This window comes from Cydia strobilella, chromosome 13 (assembly GCF_947568885.1).
Source record: "Cydia strobilella chromosome 13, ilCydStro3.1, whole genome shotgun sequence".
Classification (NCBI taxonomy): domain Eukaryota; kingdom Metazoa; phylum Arthropoda; class Insecta; order Lepidoptera; family Tortricidae; genus Cydia; species Cydia strobilella.
In genome coordinates, this window is record NC_086053.1 from 11,360,936 (window position 1) to 11,377,317 (window position 16,382).

The window sequence follows — 16,382 nt, forward strand, 5'->3', positions numbered from 1 at the left end:
AATTTATTTGTAAGAACGTGCATAATTGAACTTAAATATTTCGCGAAGAATGAAAGGTATCGGTGTCGGGTTTTTTTGTAATACTTTTATATACTCAGTACTATATATATATTTATTAAACTATTCATGTTCCATAATTTTTTTTTATGAAATCAAGTAAAAACTATCAATCGAGTAAGAAAAAAAACTTAAGATGCCGTTTTTTGCCAAAAGTATTCAGTATATGTTTTTTGAATATTTTTTTATAAGTAGTATATATAATGAGCTTTTATTTGAGATATTAAACATTAAAATCGGTCGAATAGTTTAGCTTGTAGAATTATTTGGAATATATCTTGAAGAAATTTACACTCACATTCAAACTTTCATATTTCGAGAAGTATGAGAGATATCGATGTCGGGTTTTTTTTTATAATACTTGTTATTTATTCAGTAATATATACATGCATTAAACTATTCATATTCCATACAATTTTTTTGAGAAATCAAGTAAAAACTATCACTCGAGTAAAAAAACAAACTTAAAATTCCCGTTTTTATCAAAAGTATTGAGTGTATATTTTCTGAGTATTTTTTTAAAAGTAATGTATATAATGCGCTTTCATTTGAGATATTAAATATTTAAATCGGTTCATTGGTTTAGCTTGTAGAATTTTTTGAAATATTTTTTAAAGAAGTGGCGCCATCTCTGTTCCTAAGGGGTGAAACTGCCGCTGCTGCGGGTCAAATCGCTCAGTTTGGTCCCTACTATCACTGTGCAGAGCGGCTTGCTTTTATCATGAAGTGCAGCATTTTGTTCATAACAAGTATGACTATATTAAATATTTTGATTTGTGTTTTTTAAGTAGTCACACTACTATATATAAATTAAAAACTGTAATACTTACTTACTTACTGCTGTGGCGCGACGACCCGAAGTAGATCTTGGCTTCCGACACCAAAGACCGCCATGCTCTCTGTCCAAAACTGTAATAGATGTCATATATTAAAGAAAAAGTGACGAAGCCCTCCAGTGGTGAAGGCCGGATTCGAACCGGCGTCTTTAGCTATCGCGGCTAACGCCATAAACCCCTAGGCCACCCCGCCACGGCGGTGCCCGTCCGAATTTCTCGACTATATGCCATCTTAGTAAGACTAGGCGTCTTTGACCAGCTCTAAGGGCACGCAGTGCGCGCTTGCACCTCCTACACGAACTCCTTACGGATTTACGTTGTAGCGAGAGAGACTGGTGCTGCCATCTATGAACAAGTTTGAAAACACAAATCAAAATATTTAATAAAATAATTTGATTTGTTCCCAATAATAATATACTTTTGGTGTGTTGTTTGACCCGTTCCAATTGATGTTGACTGCACATGACCACATATCATTATTGGCTACTATAAAATTTTATATTCGCACTAAACCTACACTACATACGCAACGTATCAGAATATGAAAAACCATCAGATTTTTTTTACAAACGTATGTGGAGTGATGGAAGAGTCTTCTAACATTTTCTTCTGAGTCCTTGATTCTTAAAGGGGCCCAAAGGGGCCGCCGGACGATATCGGTCCGTCAGTAGTTTGGAACTGTCAAATTTTTGTTCTAACTGACAGGCCGATATCGTCCGACGTAGTGATAGTCAGTGGGCCCCTTTAGGATGCTATTTTTCTTATAATAATAATGTGAAAACAATTTAAGCAATTTTAACAACTTTGCATAGCTTCAGGGTTAAAAGCATAAATACGGCAGGATCACTGTGAAATTGTTGGAGCATATATTATTTTGCATAAATCAATATTCGTAGTGGCGGACCGTGTCAGCTTTGTCATCGGAGCTATTTGAGTAACAAACAATATAGAACACACGCTGCCGATGGTGTTTGTACTAAGTTTATAGTACAGAGACGCCGTGGGGCAAATTGAACGATACCCGGAATATTAGTTGAGTGTTTGTGATTGTTTTGGTAATTTAATTCGGCTTGTTGATAACTCATAGGTAGGCGATGATTTGTGAACATGATTTGAATTTAATTGAATATAATTTATGAAAAGTTTGACTGTTTATTCGATATTTGAATGGACAATGTTTTCGACTTTCGTATTAATTCAAATATTTACGACCTTTTTTTTTCGCAGGGGTAAAATATTTACGACCTAACGCATAGATAAATAAAATATGATTATGCTCTGAGGTTTAAACTAACCAAGGCTTAGAAGAAATAAGCACGACTAGGTATACATAACAATTTAGATAAATAAAACCATAAACACATTCAAAACAAGTATATACTTCAGATACTCGTAGATATTTTATATTTAAACATAGGTACACAGACTGACATAAGATGACAAGCATGCGCGGCATTTCCTCTGCTTTTTTACCCGCCCACAGGAAGGATTACGATTTTAGGATTATATGTCCAACTTCCAAAAAGAGGTTTTATACGAAACATATCCATAGACAAATTGCGGTTTTCCAAACGACTTACTCGTTAATTCTCTTGAAGTATGACTACTTAGTCATACTCAAACTTAAGTAGGTACGTATGATTTGGTTTATTGCGTTGTAAAATACCATATTAAAAATACATAAAACGCATATTTTTTAAACTAAAATAGATATCATACTGATAAGAAAGAGTGACCAAGTAAGTCCACCGCTGGCCGAGGCGGGAATCGAACCCGCGTCTTCAGCTTATGCGGCTAACTTGCTGACCACTAGACCACCCGGCCACGGCGGTACCGATCCAAATTCTCTGGTGTAGGTATTGCTATCTTTGATAGGCTAGACGCCTTTGACCAACAAATCAAAAAATATTTGTTCCCTAGTTGGGCGGCATAGTTTAGTAAAACATAGACAACATTTCAAGAACAAATTTTAAAACTTTTCTTACATCAAAGCCAGCCTCAACAATAGAATTAAATATCAGAATCTGAATCAAATATTTTATTCGTGATAAACTTAACTAAAATTACATACAGACGTATAACTAAAAACTACAAGTATACATAAAATAGGTAAGAGTTAAAGTTTACCACGAAATGGTCTCGCCTCAGCATAATACTGACCCGAAAGTCAGCGCTGATCTTCCGGCGACAATTAAATAGGTATGTAGGTACTTAAATAAGATACCTACTGGAATAAGTAATTCGAATGATCACACTGAAATGGTAAAGTTTATTCCATCAGGTCGACAGTTACTTATTTATTCAAGATAATTTAGCATTGTTAATTTTACAACGGCGTTGTTTTTATTTACATTAAGTAACATAGCCAAGGCCGAGAGTTGGCGTGAATTCACGCTTGCGTGGACGTCATTTGCGTCGCCGTCGTTGTGCATTTAGCGTTATTTTTGGAGTTTTACGCTTGAGTTGCTTGTTTTACGTTAGATTGAGCTTGGGTATGGTTTAGGTTCATGGCCGTAACTATTCTTAGAAATATTTTGTACTTTATTTTCATGGGGTTCAAATCCTCGATAGGTAATTTTTCGATTTTTTCGCCTTGATCTGAAGTGGTCTCAGCTATTCAGCTGACCTTGATCTGAAGTGGTTCTTCCACCACTTCAGATCGAGGCGAAAACCGAACCTTATCCTACAAATTTCAGAGACAATGCAGGCCCACTTACCTCCGGCTTTTTACACCCCACCACTGTCCAAATCAACAAGAATTAAAACTATTGATAGGTGTATTGTAAACAGGTCTCGATTAAACGCCTAATGTGTAACCAAAAACAAAACACGTACCGGAACATGCTCAGAATCATTTCTCTCAGATGTTCCCAAACTTCTAATGCTCAATTTACTTGCTAATTTATCCCGCGGAAATATCTTGAGGGCCTTTTTGTTGGAAATACTGCGGGCGTTTTACGCATAACACACGTGCCATTTAAAAAAGGCCTTGTCTAATTATAAATAGCGTATACATTTGGAAGCAAATAATGGTGGAGATATGAAGAGCGTATCTTTTTTTTACGTTAACTTAGAAGCTTGACTTTTTCACACCTTCAAGGGACTGTAAACCTGAGTAGGTATAAGGTTTTAATTTGTACTCGATTCCTCCACGGGTTGCCGAGATAAGGGGTCTTGACAGACAGACAGGAAGACGGACGGACAACAAAGTGATCCTATATAAGGGTTCAGTTTTTTTTCCTTTTGAGGTACGGGACCCTAAAAAATATGCCATGAGCTCGGGCCTGCCTTCCGATTTGTATGACACCTCGCCACTAATTGGAGAGAAACAGGCAGACTCCATAAAAGAATTAAAGCTTTACGGGTGCGTCCGGCTTCACGTGATCACTCATTAGGCGGTCTTTACACCCGCCGCACCGGTGTGTAAGCACCGCACAGTGCTGTCTCACTCATACACCGGATCAGTGTATAGATCAGTGTGATAACCGCGTTACCTATAAAGCACCTGGCAGATCTGTGGCAAATACGGCTGAATACATCATTTTTATAGTTGGCAGTAAGTTTATCATAAAATTGTTTTTATTTTATGATTGGAGTAGTAAAATCCATAAACGAGGCGTATATTTATACTTTATAGGCACCTAAACTTGTATATGTCGGCGGCAGATCGTATAACCGGGCATATCGAGATATTCCTAGGCATATCATGAAACGCCGCCATTTCACGATTTGACTAGCGACTTACGGCCATATCGTTCAAACCTCCACGATTGACGATTTGCCCGGCGACGTTTAGATGCCGGAGTTTCATGTTATTTTACGATGCGCCCGGTATGAAGCTAGGAATATCAACGAATGCAATTGGTATGATCGATCTGCCGCCTCTTTTATTAGGCAGATCGTGATATGCCTGGGTTATTCTTAGTCAGATCGTGAAAGGGCGGCGTTTCATGATATGCCTAGGCATATCTCGATATGCCCGATTTTACGATCTGCCGCCGACATATACCTATATAAAGCTAAACTTTATCAAAACATTGAATTTATTTAACATTCCTCATCTAACTAACAGACCTCATTCACATGACACCTTCGTTTTCCTCTTCTCCTCTGCTAATGTTTAAAAACAATTAAACATTCTGTACCATAAGCATAAACAAGAAAACTATTGATTTAGGGACAAACCTTTAAAAGAAGGTTAAAAAGAAGTTGAAAGCGTTCCAGGTTTCAGTGAATGGTTCGTTACATAAGAACGCTTCTGCTCTGTGGTTCATTGTGCCGTTTCTATCGGTAATATCTGAGCGAATATGGATTTTCACTTCTACATCAGCAGCCTTGAAGTTCAAGGAATAACTTGTAAAAGAAAACAAGTAAGTATACGTATTTAAAAAGAGAATATGAGATAGAAAAGATTTTAGCTGTGGGGAACAGGCAAGGCATATTGCTTATAAAACGGATGACCGTCAAATTTTTCTAATAGTGAAAACGTACGACATAGGAGCTTGGGTGGGCCGGGCCTACTACGAGGCTAAGGTGTGTGTATATTGAGACTATTATTAGAACTGTCTTATGAAAATCGAAACGAGAATCGAAACTGTGTATACTTACAGAAACGTTGTTTCCAGCTCAACTATGTTGCTCAAAACGTATTTGTGGGTTTATACTATGCGTTCAGTGCAGCATTTTATGCGCTCTAAGTTTCCAGGAAATTCCTGTGTTAAAGGAACATGTTGGTTTATGGCTAACATCACTAACATGTCTAAGGACTTTGTAGTACTTCTATCTACATACGAAAGTTACGCTCAGTCGAATTTATATTTACGCTTCAATGGCGGCGCACTTAACCGCGCTTGCAGCTTTTGGACCAGTGACATTTTAACTTATTTCGCCAACCTCGTCTTCACAAGAAAACTCAGCCTTAAAATATATAAAATAGGGTTTACATCTCGGAATTGGAAAGCTGTAGAATGAGCTTTGGAAAGAGCATGGACGTTTTTAGTGCCACGATTTGCTGGAGCTTTCCCGGTCGCCGAATATTTGACCCGTGAAACTATGCTTACCGTTGGCTTTTACATTTATATCTAAACCCCATTCATGCAGTAATTCGTTTGATCGTGGAGATTGGAAGGTTAATTGCTTTGGACATATTTCCATGAAACTTTTACAAAGTACTTGCATACACATAAGTGAGTTTATGATTTTCGGAAATTGAAATAAACACACATAATTATAAATAATGAAGGAATAATATGGGATAATCTTACACAAATTGACCACAATAAGATCAATATTGAAATGCCAGGTGAATAAGTGAAACGTAAAAAAACGAACAATCAAAGCAAAAAGTATTGTGATAGCACTGTGCGTCTTGCTCGCGCCAATATATGTACCAACAAGTATGACACAAATACACGCGCATGATAACATTGATAACAAAATGACATTATATAGATGTCATTTTGACGTACAAAAAGTAACGTTGAATTGTGTCGGTTAACTTCAAACGGGGAAATCCATTCGACCCTCTTAGGAAATATCTAAGTATTACTTTTTCTTAACACCAAAGTCGCAAAATTTGACAGTTGAATTTACGCCAGTTTAAATTTAAGGGTCTCAATTGGCCTCCTAGACAAAACAGGTTATTAAAAAAACCGAACATGAAATCCAGCCAGTCTAACACAAACCAGTACCAGTTAACACAGTCTTTAAAAAAAATACATATATTTCTTCTAACAGTAGTTAAACATCATCAACGTCAAAGAAAAACCGTTCTAATCCGCCTTCCCAAGCTGTGTAAAAACTGGATTGCCTTTTAACACTTAACGACTGTTTTTCTTACGGGGAGGGTAAGTAATTTGTCGGCCTACCTTCCTTCGGAATTTGTTTGTTCTACAGAGTTCGTATAAGGAGTAGGATTCGCGGTGCTCATAAGTGTAGAGTTTTAGATTGAATATCTGCTTAACATGTTTGTTTATATTAGACTAAGTTATAGACAAATAAAGTAACCGAACACTGCCACCGGCACTGACATATTAAATTTATTAAACCGGGTCACTCACGTTTATAGAGGCGAAGCGTTTATGAAGTTGAGCGTGGAGTGATACCGAATTTTGCTCGCATAAAACCAGTAAAGTGCATTCGGGACTATGGAGCAATCATCGACTTTATAAACGTGAGTGACCCGGTTTAATATATTTAATATGTAGTGATAGAGAAAACGCTGGCATCTATTACTGGTCCTATCCCCTTCTCACAGCAATTTAGACGTATGCCAAAACCCAAACTACAAAGTGATTACTTGTGTATAAATTCACAAAGCAACGCCCACTCTAGAAACCTGATCAAACTTGTAGAGCCTCTTTCCCGTGAACACCCCCACATGTACGAGTCACATGTCGTCACAATCGCGCAAATTACTCTTTTACATGCGACCTTTGTCAATGCGCTCAGAAATACGCCTGCCCATGACCTTTCGTTAATACGTGGGTCGACGTCTCCATAGTTCAGGTCGTGTGTTCTCGATGCTTGCGCGATCAAGGGCGAGTTGAGGAGCTTGGAATTTGATCTTAATTTGGTCGCATTTTGTCATCATTCGCAATGCAATCTCGCTGGTACAGTCAGCATCAAATAGATAGTAACTAAAGTGACCAAATATATCGTAACACACCATTATTACATATTATCATTGGAATAAGGAAGTGTTCTAGCTTCTACCACAATTTTATTAGACGCTGAATTTGTCAACCTTTGAAGCCACCTCGTCCCGAAGTCTCTTTCTAGCAAAAGCTGTCAAAAAGTGACATCCGCTTGTATTACAAGTTACAAGCTTTTGAGAAACGGGCCTCAGGTATTTTTATATTCACTGCTCGGTTAGCGAATAGAATGACACAAGGCGGCTTAGAATATTGTGGCATTTTATTTTATTAGACGATAATAGATGCCAGCGCTTATTTATAAATTGCTTCATCCTTATATCGTAAAACGTGAGTATTTGACTGCTCTTTACGTATTTCAGTTTCGGTTTAAATAAATAGTTTTGAAACCAATGTGTTTGATATACTCGCTGTGTTTTTGCGATTCTGCATTTCTTGTTCTCTTGCTTTCTTTTACAACTTTTACTACTTAATTGCTTTACACGGGGGCAAAGTTGTTGTTTAACCTCTTGTGCTAATATTGATACCCGAGCAAGAGAAAGATTCCAAAATTGAACCACGAGCGTAGCGAGTGGTTAAAAAAATGGAATCTTAAGCGTCGCGAAGGTTTCAAGGGTTAAACAAAAAAAATGCTCCACATGTCTTCTATGTGATAAACACATATCTGATAAAGAAAATAAAGCAAATATTCGTTCTCGCTTCTCGCCCCTTGCCCTGTATTAATACTCCGCTGATTGGAACTGGAAGGCGTCCTCCATTATGGTGATTAAGCAACAGACTAATTAACTCCTAATTACACGAGGTGTCGAGCGAAATTTGAACAGGATTATTAACAATTTCCTAAAAGCATATTCTATGGAAATTCATAACATGACCGAGGAAGGGGAAATTAAGGCGACCCTTTTCAAAACGGAGAAGCACATATACAGTGTGAAAAAGAAATGGGCCCTGGAGGGTACCTTAAAACCTTAAGTTAGCTCATTTTATTTAAAGGAAACATTATTGTATTTTTTAAAAGAAACAAAACTGCATTGAAAGATTTTTTTTTAATTTGATTGTCTCGCCCGGGAATCGAACCGACTAAAAATTCCAAAAAATAAACACTATCTATTTTTTTCTAACTACTAGTCGATAAAGTTAATGTTAATGTTAACATTTTTCCAAGAAACATTTGGTCTTACACTCTTCTGTCGTACAAAATATCCATTAAATCGAATATTTGGTAACTTTTTAAACAAGCAAAATAAAGAAAAATCTAAAAATGCAGTTTTGTTTCTTTTTAAAAATAAAAGAATGTTTCGTGTAAGTAAAATAAGCTAACTTGAGGTTTTAAGGCACTTTCCCGCCAGGGCTCTTTAATTTTTTTCAATTTTTTTTTCTTTAATTTTTTTGTATATTTTGTTGTGACCAAATAAGACCTCTCGCGTCGAATGATGGACCCTATGACAGTCCATTTTTATATGGAGTAGCTGTCACGTAAAAATCATACATAAAATGACCAGAATGCAACTTTGCGACTGTGTGTACAAGATCATGCAGGCTAAATATAATACAATTAACCAAGAAAATTTAAATATGATAAATATTTTAAAACACAATCATACTAAGTCGACATCAAAAGGCAACTGAATTCACCCATAAGTTGCAACAACTAGGTCAAGTACAGTCAGCTCAATAGACCGCCGCTCTAACACACCCTCGAACTCGAGGCGTAATGTTGAAACTGAATCCCGTGATTCCAGGCACGTGGAGACTCGCGACAGCTCGTTTAAATACAGCGGCCTGATTAGAAACGGTACGAAAACGAAACGAAAAATGACCAGTGTTTAGTACAGTGAAGTATAAAAATATGGGTGCACAGTGCACACATCATACTAAAAATGATGTCCCATAGTTCTTATGTCAGGGAATTAAGAACTATGGGACATATTTTTGAGTAAGTTATATGCACCCATATTTTTACAATTGACTGTACATAGAGTTGTTTAATCAATCAAACATATGGCTTCATAGGAACGTAATGCTTTAACAATAACTATTATTACTATATAACTACATTGCTCCACTAACTTTGGTTTAGACGTTTTTTTAGATTCGGGAAGTGTAAAAGCAACCGGTACCAGCTTCCATATAGAGCAGTTAAATTAACACAGCATATGTTGTGCGGCGTTAGGGGTAGTAATTGATAGATGCTTGGTACAATACTGACTGATTTATTGAAGATCCAGAGGGTTTATATATTAGTCATCTACGTGCGTTAGTAGATGACATTTAACAATTGAATAAATAAACAAGTTTGGGAACAAATCAAATTATTTTATTAAATATTTTGATTTGTGTTTTTTTAAGTAGTCACACTACTCCGGCCTTCACCACTGGAGGGCTTCGTCACTTTTTCTATAACATATGACATCTATTACAGTTTTTAATTGAATAAATAATTAATATTAAATTCTATAGCTAGGACGTAACCTTTTAATACGTAGCAACGCGCTACGTCATGCCTACACTACAGCAAAGAGGTCTTGAGGTCGACGATTAAAGGGTGTACTTTCAATTTTGTACAATATAATAATAAATATTTGTTGTACATTAACTTAAATATTTTTACTAGACATATTGACCGGAAAATGGACCGTGATTACCTTTTGTATACACTCTCAAAACACTTAAACATTTTTCTAAAAAAAAACATGAAATTTACCAGGTTTATTGATGTTTAGATAAATACAAATTTTAACTTTTGGGTGTCTTAAATGTTAATATATTTTTCCTTTTTTATTGTGGGACGTAACACATTATTACAATCACATTATTATTATTCGTATTATTTGGGTGTCTGGTGGGTCTGTCAACCGTTGTCTGCTTATAAAATATTGTATTCTCTCATTTGGATATTAAACATAGCCTTCTTAATTTATAGCAAACAGCTTCACTTAGATAACTAAAATATTCAACTAAAAATCCTACTGTTTTAAATCTATCCCCTTTTGTTTCACCTGAATACCCTATTACGTCAGCCTGTTTCGATGTATTTCGTATTAACGGAGATGTGGTCCCCTTAACGGGGCAAGGTGTAGCCGCTTGAATACCCCTGGTAATATCTCGACGGCTGCCCACTTTATGCTGACAACATTGATGGCTTGTACTTACGATATTTATGTGGCGTGGGTCAGGTATGGTTATAACAATTATAACCAATGTTTGACTAAGATGTTGCGATATTCAAGCTATCACAATAAACAATTTTTGGTTGTAATTTAGTTTTTAATTTATTTCACATAAGGGAGTAAAGTTGTTATTTAACCACTCGTGAATTATCACGAGTGGACACGCGTGTATAAATATTAATTTATACGAAAGATTTAAGGGGCCCACTGACTATCAGTCCGCCGGACGATATCGGCCTGTCAGTTAGAACAAAAATTTGACAGTTCCGAACAACTGACAGGCCGATATCGTCCGGCGGACTGATGGGCCCCTTTATAAGAAAGCAAGGGTTTGAAACACAGTAGTTTTCACCACATCACCAACGCGAGGAAAACACTAGCTGTAGCTGCATTACAAATCGAATCGGCCAATTCAAACAATGATCTAGATATCAACTAGATATCCACTAGATATGAAACGGAAACGATAACGAGATATTTAAGAAACTCATGTCAAATATGACATTTCCGCGATTCCGAATGTCCTCTTCAACGATCTCTTTAAGATTTGCTTAAGATATTACTTAGACATCCAATGGATATCTAATGGATATCCCAAAACGTCAGAATAATTGTAGCGTGAAATGACAATGGGTTTCTCGAATCAAACTGCAAAAGATAACTAGCTGAGAACTAAACTATAACGTATCTATTAGATCTCGTATTGTTCTCGTATCTAGTAATTATCACGTTATTCGAATTGACTGGTATCATTCAAAATCATCATTTAAAAGTCCATCCTTCCAGTATGTAAAGAAATAACTCAAAAACGCATCAAATTACTTATGTTAATTAAAGGTCTCTTTTTCATGTCTACACTATTTGACATTTGGGGACCTCGAGGAATCGCAGCCATCTTGAATGTGTACCATCCTGGAGAAATTTGCGTTTTACTCTAAAATTTCTAAATATACGTTCTCTACGAAAATATGGTGTAAGGCAACATTAAAGCTTTTTAAATTCTACACAAAAAAGGCCTAGATATCTTTGCGGAAAAAATATTTTGTTATAGAAAATAATTGCTGAATCCAGACAACGCTTATGACGGAACCTTGTTTTTTTGTGTGTGCTATGGCAAAAGGTGAAAACGGATACTTCCAATAATAAATATGTAATAAAAAAAACAATGAAAAATATAATTAAGTGCCTATAAATACTCCTCGGACAGTGGAGTTATTTACTGTAAATAAAAAAAACAAAAGTGACTGTAAACGTGACACAAATAAGAATGAACTTATTAAAAAAAAATTGTAATTTTCGTGACGATGGTTGCTGGGCGTTGTTCGTGTCGTGTCTCCTTCAATCAAGATCATTATACATAATCACATACATATCTTGCCTAAAATACGGCAGCAGTATTGAATCTAACATTCTCTCGATTTAGTTTCCGAATTAATCCTCTAACCATCAGTAATCTTAGGAGGAACACCTAAAAGCCTTATCGATAAACCTATCACGTTCATCTCATAAAGTTCAGGTTGCGAATTGACTATAAAACACCAGAGCAAAACTACTTAGTAAAACAAACTAGGTATAGGTACTATAGGTATTTAGTTGTGGATATTGGCACTTTCAGTTTTTCTCTTTACCTAAAACATTTGATAAAAATAGTAAACCTAGTGAAGAATAAAAGTTTAGGATTATATTCAGCTTGATGAATTGGGAGTTTCAAATAAGTTATCATAACATAGACAGATACTTCAATCAATTTTTAAAACACTGCTAGTGTTTAAACAATTACAATCATTTTGTGGTTTTCGTTATAAGTTGATTAGAGTGATGGTTGCTATAGTTATAACTATAGCATAGTTATGAACGACTTAAGCAAAAATGTTAGTATTTTCTAACCTACTCAAAAAGAGACTGAATAAACATTTTTCTTCACTAAAATGAAACCTTTGGGGTAGTCAGAAATATCATTTTCCTCCGGTACATAGGTCTGCATTATTGGGATAGTCTTGCAATGGAAGACGTGAAAACACATTTTACTCCTCTGGTTCGCCCACATAGACAGAAGTAGGTAGATCATTTTGAAGTTTAGTACACAAAAGCACTAAAGTGCACTAAAAACTCTCAACGCATTAATGATTTTTAGTGCCTCATTTCACCCTGCTTAAGATTGAAATGAACTGACAAGCGCTCCATTATTCCCAGTCGATTCCTGAGGTCAAAGTAGAATTTCCTGCTTGAATTTAATACACCCCCCGGAAAATTTAAGGCGGTTTAATAAGGCAATTATTATTGCTAACTTCATGATACATTCTGTTATTTAAATAATAATGCAGTGGACGTTTTTAAATAAAAACCGGACAAGTGCGAGTCGGAATCGCCCACCGAGGGTTCCGTATAAATTGAATTTTTAGTATTTGTTATTATGTTGCAGCGACAGAAATACATCATGTGTGAAAATTTCAACCGTCTAGGTATCACGGTTCATGAGATACAGCCTGATGACAGACAGACGGACAGTGGAATCTTAGTAATAGGGTCCCGTTTTTACTCTTTGGGTACGGAACCCTAAATAAAATAAATAAAATAAAATATCTTTATTTCAGAACATTCAAAATTCCATACAATATTGTTAGTACCATCGTTATAGCTATGTGTTAGTAAATACATTAAAAACAAAAACAAAACTTTTAACAATAAAATCAAAATCCAATAAATTAAATAAACTTGAAATATTTATTAAGACAGTAAAAATAATAATACAAACTAGGTATAAATAAACTTAAAATAAAGGCCCTATAAATAAAACACGTCCTCCAAGTCACTGCCGATGGGCAGTGTTCCCAGAAGGCTGGCTGCATTGCCAATAAATTTAAATAATTAAGAACCTACCTAAGAACATTGCTACCTCACAAAATATCTAAAGACTGTTTCTATTTTTGGAGAAATTAAGTGTTGATATGTTTGGCATTATTTTTGTATAAATTACTCACCTTACAAATCACATTATTGGAGGTAAAGATTAGGTTGTTTTTTAGCAGACGTCTTAGGGAAATATCCCCAACAAGATGAAAAGTCAGAAGAATGGGTCAAAGACATTGGCGAAGATGACATTAGGCGAATTCTTTTCTTAAGACTCATTTGTAAAAATGAATCTGATTTATAAAACTGCTTGCTGTGCTTAATCATTACGATTTTACTCAGTCTTCAGCTTTTAAAATATCAAGGGATTGAGTTTTACATGTCAAACCTTTTTGTACCTCCGCACAACAAAACCTTTACATAGAAGATCGATGGACTGTAAAGCCAGGAAAAGGGATCATTGTTAGGTTTCATCCGAATGAGGAAAGTAATGTCTCAAATCCCAAAGCGATGCGGGACGGAAATTTATTCCACTGCGCCTGTTTTGGATTACTTTCTACAAAGGGTCGCAACGTAAAATGTTTGCATTTAAACGTTTTGAAGTTTTACAATGAAAAAATACGAGTTTTTTCTACGGGATCGTGAAATGTTGTAGTAAATATTTACATACAGTAACCTAAGCAGGCTACGATATAGAACACAATTAAAAAATTAATACGCATCTCATCATCATAACTCATCCGACGACAGTTCAAACATTATGTATGTTGAGTTAATACGGAGTCGCTTGTAGTGAACTGTCATTACATTACCACATAATTATTGTTTATCTATCGCTAAGTATATTTAGCACAATCGGATTAAGTCTAACCTCGAAATCCTTCCAAAGTTATGAAATTTGGTATGTATGTTAATTAAAGGTCTCTTTTTCATGTCCACACTATTTGACATTTGGGGACCTCGAGGAATCGCGGCCATCTTGGAAAATGTGTACCATCCTGGAGAAATTTGCGTTTTACTCTAAATATACGTTCTCTATGAAAATATTCCTGCCACATAAACTGTCCATTCCGCTATTTGCGCAAAAAGACAAAAATGGTAAATGGCAAGCAAGTAATATCATGGAAATATTTAAATTACAGTGCCGCGGCTCACGGCGACAATCAAATTTACATTCGTTGTTTTTGCCTTTATTGTTTAAATAATTTTCCCATGGTATAAAAAGAGAAGCTAGATGAATACAATGCATTTATCTTCTGAGTGTAAGGGTGGCTGTTAAGATATTGCTTCTTTCAATATTATAGAGAAAATATTATGAAATGCCTAATAGCAAGTGAAGTAGAGATAAATAAAATAGAAAAAGCTTTTTCTGCGTATAGGCTCGATAAAGATTGACATTAATAGCTTAAGAAATAAAACTATGAAAACGGATTATTCAATATACGCGATATAATCCGTTTTCATAGTTTTATTTCATGAGTAACTATCGCGGTAACCGAAGACAATATTATTAATAGCTTAAATTGTAAAAGATCATTTTCGCAAACAGAAAGTTGGACTACTCAAAAACTTCTAACTAATAAACAATCATTAGAATCATTACAAACTTACAAATTTCGCGATAAAAAGGCAAATGTTTGGTTTCAAAGGGTTATAAAGCAAAGTTCGTGGAACTTAACTTCATTTCAACTCGTTTAAATGTTTACTTGGTCGGAAAAATCTATTTGCAAAAGATAGTGGTTGTTCAAAGGGCTGCATTATACGTATCGAGGGTTTAGAGAACTTGTTGGAGCAAAACAAGAAGGGTTACTTTTATCCGAGTTTTGAAAGAAAACATTTTAGATCAAGTCTAGCGTGTGAAATAGAAAAGATTTCTTCATTCATTGTGAAGGAAAATCTCATTCATGTCTGGCCTGTCTTTTTCTAACGCCGAAATCTGTATATCTACTAGAGTGGAAGCCGCTTAAAATTAATTCTGAAATACTAACCTAACCTAACTTTTGATAGTTATACCTAATATGTTTGCCACCTTCGCCTGGGCCTGATAAAAGTGGAAAATCCTAAAAGTGCTGACTGGACTTTGCACGACATGGGTGCCTTGCAAATGAAGATTCTGAAAACCGTGTGAACCAAGGGGTCTCTGGAGCATACAACCAGGATGGACACTAAGATAAGAAATATATATTTTATATATTTTCCAACGTATGTAATCTAAGCCAAATATGGTAATCTATCCATGTAGATCCAAGCTGTTTTCGCATTAATTGTCACTGTGATAGGTGCGAAGTGGCACAGAAATCAAGTCCTTACCGTCAATCCTTGACTAGTCCTTACCGAGTTGACAAATAATCGGCATTAAAGTACAAATAAAAGATTAGATCCTGACCTAGAAATACCGTGTCAACTGCCTTACGTCTCATATCAATCTACTTTGATATATTGCAAAACACATTACCTGCTAAATTTGCAAGTGCATGTGTATGCCACACGCATGGAAGTAATGGAGTCGTTAGGCATCCCACTAATGTATGCATTACGAGTCCTGCACGTGTGCGGCAGTAATGACGTTTTATTGTCCTAATGCACGTAAACCACGACTGACTGCCTGTGAGCATTAAAAACATAATGAGCTAGAACGTTGTTAAACTTTATTTTTAAGATTACTCACTCCGAATCCTGGTGCTGCGTATACGCAACAACGGTGTTTTATCGGGTGCGTTTTTGTCATACTTAAATTTCGCTGCCACAGTTATTTGGGTCAAAATTCTTTTCGTTGACTTTTTTCTGGCCGAGTCACAGAGTTGTCACGCTTTTAT

General features: G+C 35.8%; 1 protein-coding gene and 1 non-coding gene across 4 annotated transcripts in view; both read right to left on the bottom strand.

Moving 5' to 3' along the window:
• The window catches only part of LOC134746625 (serine-rich adhesin for platelets), a 306,716-nt gene that overhangs the window by 207,784 nt on the left and 82,550 nt on the right, over positions 1-16,382 (bottom strand). The window lies entirely within an intron of this gene.
• On the bottom strand, positions 2,646-2,717 carry Trnam-cau (transfer RNA methionine (anticodon CAU)). The gene has a single exon. It is a non-coding gene; the product is annotated as a tRNA-Met (tRNA).